Below are 8442 nucleotides of genomic sequence, written 5' to 3'. Positions count from 1 at the left end.
CTGTATCCGTGGGCAATGAGTTTCGATGTCCTGGGGGTATCTGCTTTTATAGAAGCTTTCATTTTCGTGCTTATCTTAATTCTTGGTTTAGTTTATGCATGGCGAAAAGGAGCATTGGAATGGTCTTAGTTCGTTTCCCGAATACTTGTACAATACAATAATAATAATAAAAGTAAAAAAAAAACCATTGAAACAATTATGAATTCCATTAAGTTTCCCGTACTTGATCGAACAACAAAAAATTCCGTTATTTCAACTACGTTAAATGATCTTTCAAATTGGTCAAGACTTTCCAGCCTATGGCCGCTTCTTTATGGTACCAGTTGTTGTTTCATTGAATTTGCCTCATTAATAGGCTCCCGATTTGACTTTGATCGTTATGGGTTAGTACCAAGATCGAGTCCTAGACAGGCGGACCTTATTTTAACAGCAGGTACAGTAACAATGAAAATGGCTCCTTCTTTAGTGCGATTATATGAACAAATGCCTGAACCAAAGTATGTTATTGCTATGGGAGCGTGTACAATTACAGGGGGGATGTTCAGTACCGATTCTTATAGTACTGTTCGAGGAGTTGATAAGCTAATTCCTGTAGATGTCTATTTGCCGGGTTGTCCACCTAAACCGGAGGCTGTTATAGACGCTATAACAAAGCTTCGTAAGAAAATAGCTAGAGAAATCTATAAGGATCGAATTAGACCTCAACAGGGTAATCGGTGTTTTACTACCAATCACAAGTTTTTTGTTGTACGCAGTCCGCATACTGGAAATTATGATCAAGAATTACTCTATCCACCATCATCTACTTCAGAGATCTCTACTGAAACATTTTTTAAATACAAAAGTCCAGTATCGTCCCACGAATTAGTTAATTAAGGAGGCTTTTAGAGAATCAGAAAAAAATCTTCATAAATTAGAACTCATGGTAAATGTGAAAGACTTATTTTATATAAAAAAGGTGTGGGGGAAAGAAAAAAGATGCAGGGCACTTTGTCCGTTTGGCTAGCCAAACGCGGGCTGGTTCATAGATCGTTGGGCTTCGATTACCAAGGAATAGAAACTTTACAAATAAAGCCGGAAGATTGGCATTCTATTGCTGTAATTTTATATGTATATGGTTACAATTATTTACGTTCGCAATGTGCCTATGATGTGGCACCAGGTGGCCTCTTAGCCAGCGTGTATCATCTTACGAGAATAGAATATGGTGTTAATCAAGCGGAAGAAGTCTGCATAAAAGTATTTACTCACAGGAGTAATCCTAGAATTCCATCCGTTTTCTGGGTTTGGAAAAGTACGGATTTTCAAGAACGGGAATCTTATGATATGTTAGGAATCACTTATGATAGCCATCCACGACTGAAACGTATCCTAATGCCCGAAAGTTGGATAGGGTGGCCTTTACGTAAGGATTATATTGCTCCCAATTTTTATGAAATACAAGATGCTTATTGAATGATAAAAAATGAGCCTTAGCTTCTAGAACTACAGACCTTCACGGAATATTTTGAATTCTATTCTTTTTTAGATCAAACAAACAGAAGAGTTGAGGTCTCGTTCATATTATTAGAGATAGCTTGATCTCCAATTTGAAAGATACTTTTTTTATTTCGTAAAAGCCGAGCCAATAGGATGAACTAAAAAAAAGAGTTCTGAATTATGAACTTTGTATCGCGCACATAACTTAGTCAACTTTAGTCACATAACTGGGAATGAATAAATAAGATCGGAAAGCAAAAAATGAGGGGGGGATACAATTCTATTTATATTGTATCGAATGAATCTTGGGGTATTTCTGCCCTTCAACTATAGATACTATAGTATACTATAGTTATAGACCTTTTTTTACTTGTTTGATTCAACGGAACTCATTTAACCTTTCCTTTCGAATATGTATTATGTATAAAGTATTATACACTCTTTTTGAACGGCTGGATCCACAACATGAACAAAAAAAGAGAGGGGATAAAGGATTATTGCACCTTTTTTACTAAAGATACGTTTAATTTGAAGAATAGAAACTTATCAAAATGAATCGATCCTATGCCAAGAACCAGATTTGAACTGGTGACACGAGGATTTTCAGTCCTCTGCTCTACCAACTGAGCTATCCCGGCGAAGGATCATCCTCGTTTTACGAATGGTGACACAAGGATTTAAAGTCCCCCGCTGTTAAGCTATGTCTACCATTCCCGAAGAATCATTTACCGAAGAATCATTATCATTTTCCTAATGGTGACACAAGGATTTACAGTCCTTTGCAATTAAGCTATATCTACCATTAGTAACTGAAGGATCATTATGATATGACACAGGGATTTAGAGTCCCCTGCTGTTAAGCTATGTCTACCATTACCGAAGTATCATCTACTGAAGTATCAGTATCATTTTAATATATGACTTAGGTCTATGTCAAGGAAAAGAAACTCAAAAGTAGTAAATTCAAAAAGTTTTGGACCGGGAATTTCTTGGATCTTCTAAATAAAAGAAGACTTTCTAAGTTTTAAAATGAAAAATGATATAGATTCTATCTAATTCAAATAAATAATAACGAAAAAAAAGTAAGGTGTCAACCTTTTCGGGGAGTAGAGCTGGGGATAGAGGGACTTGAACCCTCACGATTTTAAAAGTCAACGGATTTTCATCGTTACTATAAATTTCATTGTTGTCAGTATTGACATGTAAAATGGGACTCTATCTTTATTCTCGTCCGATTAATAAGTTCCATCAAGGATCTATCAGACTATGAATTGAATCGTTTGATCAATAAATATTATTTATTAAACTTCGAATTAATTCACAACATTTCGATTTTGTTTATAAAAAAAAAGAAATCGAGATTCAGGTCGTCATTTTTGAGATCGTTTTGTGTTACCTAATTTTATACAACATAGGTTTTTCTCCTTCATCTTTTTTTATTTGAAGTTTCGATCGAAGGATTCCTTTATCAACACAAGGTAGTGAACTCCATTTGTTAGAACAGCTTCCATTGAGTCTCTGCACCTATCCCTTTTTTCTCGCTTTGGAAACTCCGGTTTGTTCGCGTAAACCAGGATTTGGCTCAGGATTGCCCATTGTTAATTCCAGGGTTTCTCTGAATTTGAAAGTTATCACTTAGTAGGTTTCCATACCAAGGCTCAATCCAATTAAGTCCGTAGCGTCTACCAATTCCGCCATATCCCCCTTTTTAGGATCTCATTATGCTATGCTGTCTTTCCGTTTTTTCTTATGCCGAAACCTTGGGATTCATTACATTATAGATACTTATTTTATGTCTTTGTTATCTTCTTTCATTTTTTTGAGCCCCATTCATATTGATTTAGTCTAATCAACAAAGATTCTATCATTTTTGTATTTGCAATTCAATATGGTTATATATTACATAACATATATATGTTCTTCCTTTTCTCATCGTTGTCTTAAATTTTAAGAAATAGTCGAACGGTCGATTCTTTTTCTTTTTTTTTTTTTTTACTTTCATGAAAAGAAAGTTATTATTGAAACTTAGAATTGTACAATGTACAATGGAAAAAAAAATGAGAAGTCTACTTCGTAAATTTGAAATTCTAATAATTCTATACTATATAGATAATAGATAGAAATAGATAGAATAGATAGAAAAAAAAAAAAAGATTTCTGATCTAATTAAGATTTTCTTATTTAGAAACTAATGAAATTAAAATTTGAAAGTCAATATACTGCTATATTCTATTAATTAAGGTAAGGTTATGTTTTATTTATTTAATGATAGTCACTATTTATTTGAGCTATATTCTGTTCTAGAATATATAGAATATGATTAATTCTAAATAGATAAGGAAAAATATTATAAAATATTATATAGAATAGTTAATTGATATGATCTAGTAGTTTAGTGAATTTGTATGCATGCTCAATTTTATTTGAGCCCGCTTAGCTCAGAGGTTAGAGCATCGCATTTGTAATGCGATGGTCATCGGTTCGATTCCGATAGCCGGCTTTTCCATATTTTTTCGTTTTTTTACATGATTTTTAATGTACTTTCAAAATCAAAGAAGATTGAAAAGACTTCTTGGACCTTTTTCCAAGAGTTACCACTCCATTTATATTATGTCATATAAACTTCCATATAGGAATATATATTGGGTAAAAGAGTTCGATCTTTGCAAAATAAATCAAGAAAATAAAGGAAAATTTTTGTGATTTATTTGATTTATATATATTGTATATACAATAAAAAAAATCTGTATATTGAGAGAATATATCTTCTTACTCTTTGTATTCCAATAGTTTATTGGAGTGTATTTCACGTCATTTATCATTATCATTTAGTTCAGTTTTAATTTTATTTAGTTTTGTACAATTTCAATAAAAAAAGGAGTCTTTATGTCACGTTACCGAGGGCCTCGTTTTAAAAAAATACGACGTCTGGGGGCTTTACCGGGACTAACTAGTAAAAGGCCTAAGGCAGGAAGCGATCTTAGAAACCAATCACGCCCCGTAAAAAAATCTCAATATCGTATTCGTTTAGAAGAAAAACAAAAATTGCGTTTTCATTATGGTCTTACAGAACGCCAATTACTTAAATATGTGCGTATCGCCGGAAAAGCCAAGGGGTCAACAGGTCAAGTTTTACTACAATTACTTGAAATGCGTTTGGATAACATCCTTTTTCGATTGGGTATGGCTTTGACTATTCCTCAAGCGCGCCAATTAGTTAACCATGGACATATTTTAGTTAATGGCCGTATAGTTGATATACCAAGTTATCGCTGCAAACCCCGAGATATTATTACAGTGAAGGATGAACAAAACTCTAGAACTTTGGTTCAAAATCTTCTTGATTCATCTGCCCCTGAAGAATTGCCAAACCATCTGACTCTTCACACATTCCAATATGAAGGGTTAGTCAATCAAATAATAGATAGGAAATGCGTCGGTTTGAAAATAAATGAATTGCTTGTCGTAGAATATTACTCTCGACAGACTTAATAAACCTAACTTAAGTAAAAAAAAAATTACTAAAAACAAGAGTTCGGACAACTCCCCTTTGCCGTTAAAAATAAAAAGGCACAAGGTAAGGGATTTTGTCGAGGAATCTTTTTCCTATTCATGTATCATAGATTGGTAGGGGGATTTGGATCCCTTGTTTGCTCTTCCCAGCATTTTCCATATGAAAGAAATTAGGAGTAGAGAATCTATTTCAAAATCAAAACAAGGTAGATTTTATATCTATTCTTTTTTATTGGATTTGATACATTGTGGTCAATCACGTAAGATTGGTGAATTAGTTGAAAGTAAGGAAAGAGAGGGATTCGAACCCTCGGTAAACAAAAGTCTACATAACAGTTCCAATGTTACGCCTTCAACCACTCGGCCATCTCTCCGACATCAGGATTATGACTGAGTATCTGGGTGAATAGCGAGTTATTCATCGTTTTTTAGATTATGGTTAATAGATACCTCGGAAAAATTGGAAGTAGATAGAAGGTGTTTTTTTATGAGTCCGCTTTTATGTTAGTTCGTACTATACAATTCCTTTGTTTGTGAGAAAATTTTCTCACAAAAGAAAAGGTAAAGGAAATAAAAAGAGTTAGAGAATGGATTACTACCTATGCCAAGATCGCGTATAAATGGAAATTTTATTGATAAAACCTTTACAATTGTAGCCGATATCTTATTACGAGTCATTCCGACAACTTCCGGAGAAAAAGAGGCTTTTACTTATTACAGAGATGGTGCGATTTGATTATCATTATTATTCTTTTTTTTCTCGCCGATTTGGATTGGAATAGAAAGAAAAACAAGTATTGAAAAAAAATCTACGCTTTTGAAGGTGAAGTTTATAATATAAAAAACAATCCCTTCTGTCATGTATCCACGATTAATGCAGCCTTAGATGCTTCAATTGTGAAAGTATTGAGCAAAAGGTTTTTACCTATGGTTCCCGTATTACAGATCAATCCTACTACACTAATACAATATACGAATAGGAGGCATAGGGGAAGAAGCACTACGCCGAGAAATCAACAACACAAAAACTTTCTTCAAAATGATTCCCTTTCTTCTTCTTCTTTGGGATTGGGACTAATTAAATTAAAATGGTTGGAACAATAAACATCCATCTCGTTCGTACTTTGGATACCCGTATAACCATTTAAGACTGTTGAAGTGACTCATTCCTGGAAATTTAGGGGCGTTGAGAACAAAGAAATTTTGAGAGTTTCCTTTTTTATTTTTATCTAGCATGAACCCACTTGGTAGTAAGAAAAGATCTTTTGCAAGAAGGTTGGCTAGGGATTTCTTGTAAAAACATTAGCCCCGCTTAGTTCATAATGACATCACATTTTTACATATATTATTTTCATTATGCACCTAAAGGAGGAGCCGTATGAGATGAAAGTCTCACATACGGTTCTGAAACGGAGAATTCGTTAAAGCGAATGACGACCGTAACGGATGTCGGCTCAATCTGAAGGAAATTATGCGGAAGCATTACAGAATTATTACGAAGCTATGCGACTAGAAATTGACCCCTATGATCGAAGTTATATACTCTATAATATAGGCCTTATCCACACAAGTAATGGGGAACATACCAAAGCTTTAGAATATTATTTTCGGGCATTAGAACGAAACCCCTTTTTACCACAAGCTTTTAATAATATGGCTGTGATCTGTCATTACGTGCGACTATCTCCACTATAGAAAAAAAGAACGAACAACTAGTCAATGAAATACTAGAAACACAAAAAAGGGCTTTCTACATAAGCGCGTCGTCCAAAACGATTTTTTATCAGCTGTAGCAAATAAATAAACTTCATTGATCGAAATATGAAGTGAAGACTAGATATGCCTAAATACTTTCTTCTATGGATAAAAAAAGATTTAATTGATAGAGGAAGCACCGTAAAGATCAATTGGAAAGGTTAAGGTTTTGGACCGATACAACAAGAGCTGTTTATTTATATCATAATATGATATAAATCTTAGGAATCTACTTATGTAATAGAGTGGATCCCCTAAGGTATTGAGCAGCGGTGTAGCATCAGATCCTAAAGACAGTAAGTCTTTTTCTTTTTTATGAAGTATGAAAAAGTCTTTTTCAAAGATTCTATATAAATTTTTATATGAAAGCGGGATAGTTACCTTTCAGAAAATTCTAATATCTAATAACAGTGGACATGCCTTTTTTTCTGAAGGTAGGAGAAAAGATAAAACTTATTATATTAATTAATATATTAATTAAATCAAAATGAAAGTTTGAAACTCATGTAATTACTCTCTTTTGTTTAATCCAAGAAAAACAAAATATCTATAAGAAATCTCATTCAATTAGACATTCAATTAGACATTCAATTAGATATAAAGTTCAAAGTAGGTTAAAGTTAAAAAACTGGTACACCAAAACAAAAGAGTTGGTTGTCGAGCCGTATGAGGTAGGAAACTCTCAAGTACGGTTCTCAGGGAGGGAATTGACCCGCCTATTCCGACCGTGGAGAACAGGCCATTCAACAAGGAGATTCTGAAATGGCGGAGGCTTGGTTCGCTCAAGCCGCTGAGTATTGGAAACAGGCTATAACGCTTACTCCTGGTAATTATATTGAAGCACAGAATTGGTTGACGATCACGAGGCGCTTCGAATAAGAACTTTCCCTTTGTTTCTTTTTTTTTTTCTATATATTTATTTTTATAATTAATCGTTTTTTAGTTTCTTGGCCCTCTCGGTCAAATAAAACGGATCCTTTTTTCTATCAGAAGAACCAATCAAAGAAAAAATTTTCATTATATCCTTTTCTCAAATCGTTCTATTTCATCTGGTAGTCTCTAGGGGTAAGTAGTACATGAATATGAGAATATCTATATATCTAGTTTTTTCTATTTTTTCTTTTCGACTATTAAAACCAATAAAAGATATTTGAAAATTACTAAATATCAATACTAGACTGTTTCTTAGTAATGACTAATAAGCGTTTATTGAAATAGGATAATATTCTCTATAAAAAAAATAGGCTACATTTCGGAACTTAATAATTGAAATAAATATGAATACACTTGATTAGGTTATAAAAAAAGCTCTTTGGGTACCAATGTAAAGGCCCGAAAACTTTTTTTAATTATAAAAAAGGGTCCGTTGAGCACCCTATGGATATGTCATAATAGATCCGAACACTTGCCCCAGATCGACTTCCAGATCATAATTGCTCTAGTGAATAACTAAAGAAAATAGATGAATAGATGGCAGATAGAAGAGAAAGAAAAAAAATTCTAAATATCTATCATCGGTTCACTAATTACTTGAGTGACTGTTGGCGGGTTTCTTTGTATGTGTTGTCCGGAAAGAGGAGGACTCAATGATTATTCGTTCGCCGGAACCAGAAGTCAAAATTTTGGTAGATAGGGATCCCATAAAAACTTCTTTCGAGGAATGGGCTAAACCCGGTCATTTCTCAAGAACAATAG

The 8442-nt window shown here is 33.6% G+C and overlaps 3 non-coding genes and 1 pseudogene across 4 annotated transcripts; 2 read left to right on the top strand and 2 right to left on the bottom strand.

Annotated features, from left to right (window-relative positions):
* Positions 1 to 2044: 2044 nt before the first annotated feature.
* TRNAF-GAA (transfer RNA phenylalanine (anticodon GAA)) lies at positions 2045 to 2117 on the bottom strand. Its single transcript has one exon. It is a non-coding gene; the product is annotated as a tRNA-Phe (tRNA).
* A 1789-nt stretch (positions 2118 to 3906) lies between these two features.
* TRNAT-UGU (transfer RNA threonine (anticodon UGU)) lies at positions 3907 to 3979 on the top strand. Its single transcript has one exon. It is a non-coding gene; the product is annotated as a tRNA-Thr (tRNA).
* A 1300-nt stretch (positions 3980 to 5279) lies between these two features.
* Positions 5280 to 5366, bottom strand: TRNAS-GGA (transfer RNA serine (anticodon GGA)). Its single transcript has one exon. It is a non-coding gene; the product is annotated as a tRNA-Ser (tRNA).
* Positions 5367 to 5919: 553 nt separating this feature from the next.
* Positions 5920 to 6251, top strand: LOC147935340 (uncharacterized; annotated as a pseudogene). Its single transcript, XR_015570651.1, has one exon. The product of XR_015570651.1 is annotated as an uncharacterized LOC147935340 (transcript).
* Positions 6252 to 8442: the final 2191 nt, after the last annotated feature.

The sequence above is a fragment of the Camelina sativa genome, chromosome 11 (genome assembly GCF_030686135.1).
Source record: "Camelina sativa cultivar CO46 ecotype springtype chromosome 11, ASM3068613v1".
Lineage (NCBI taxonomy): Eukaryota > Viridiplantae > Streptophyta > Magnoliopsida > Brassicales > Brassicaceae > Camelina > Camelina sativa.
The sequence above is the reverse complement of the archived record's forward strand: the minus strand, read 5'-3'. Positions and strand labels throughout refer to the sequence as shown.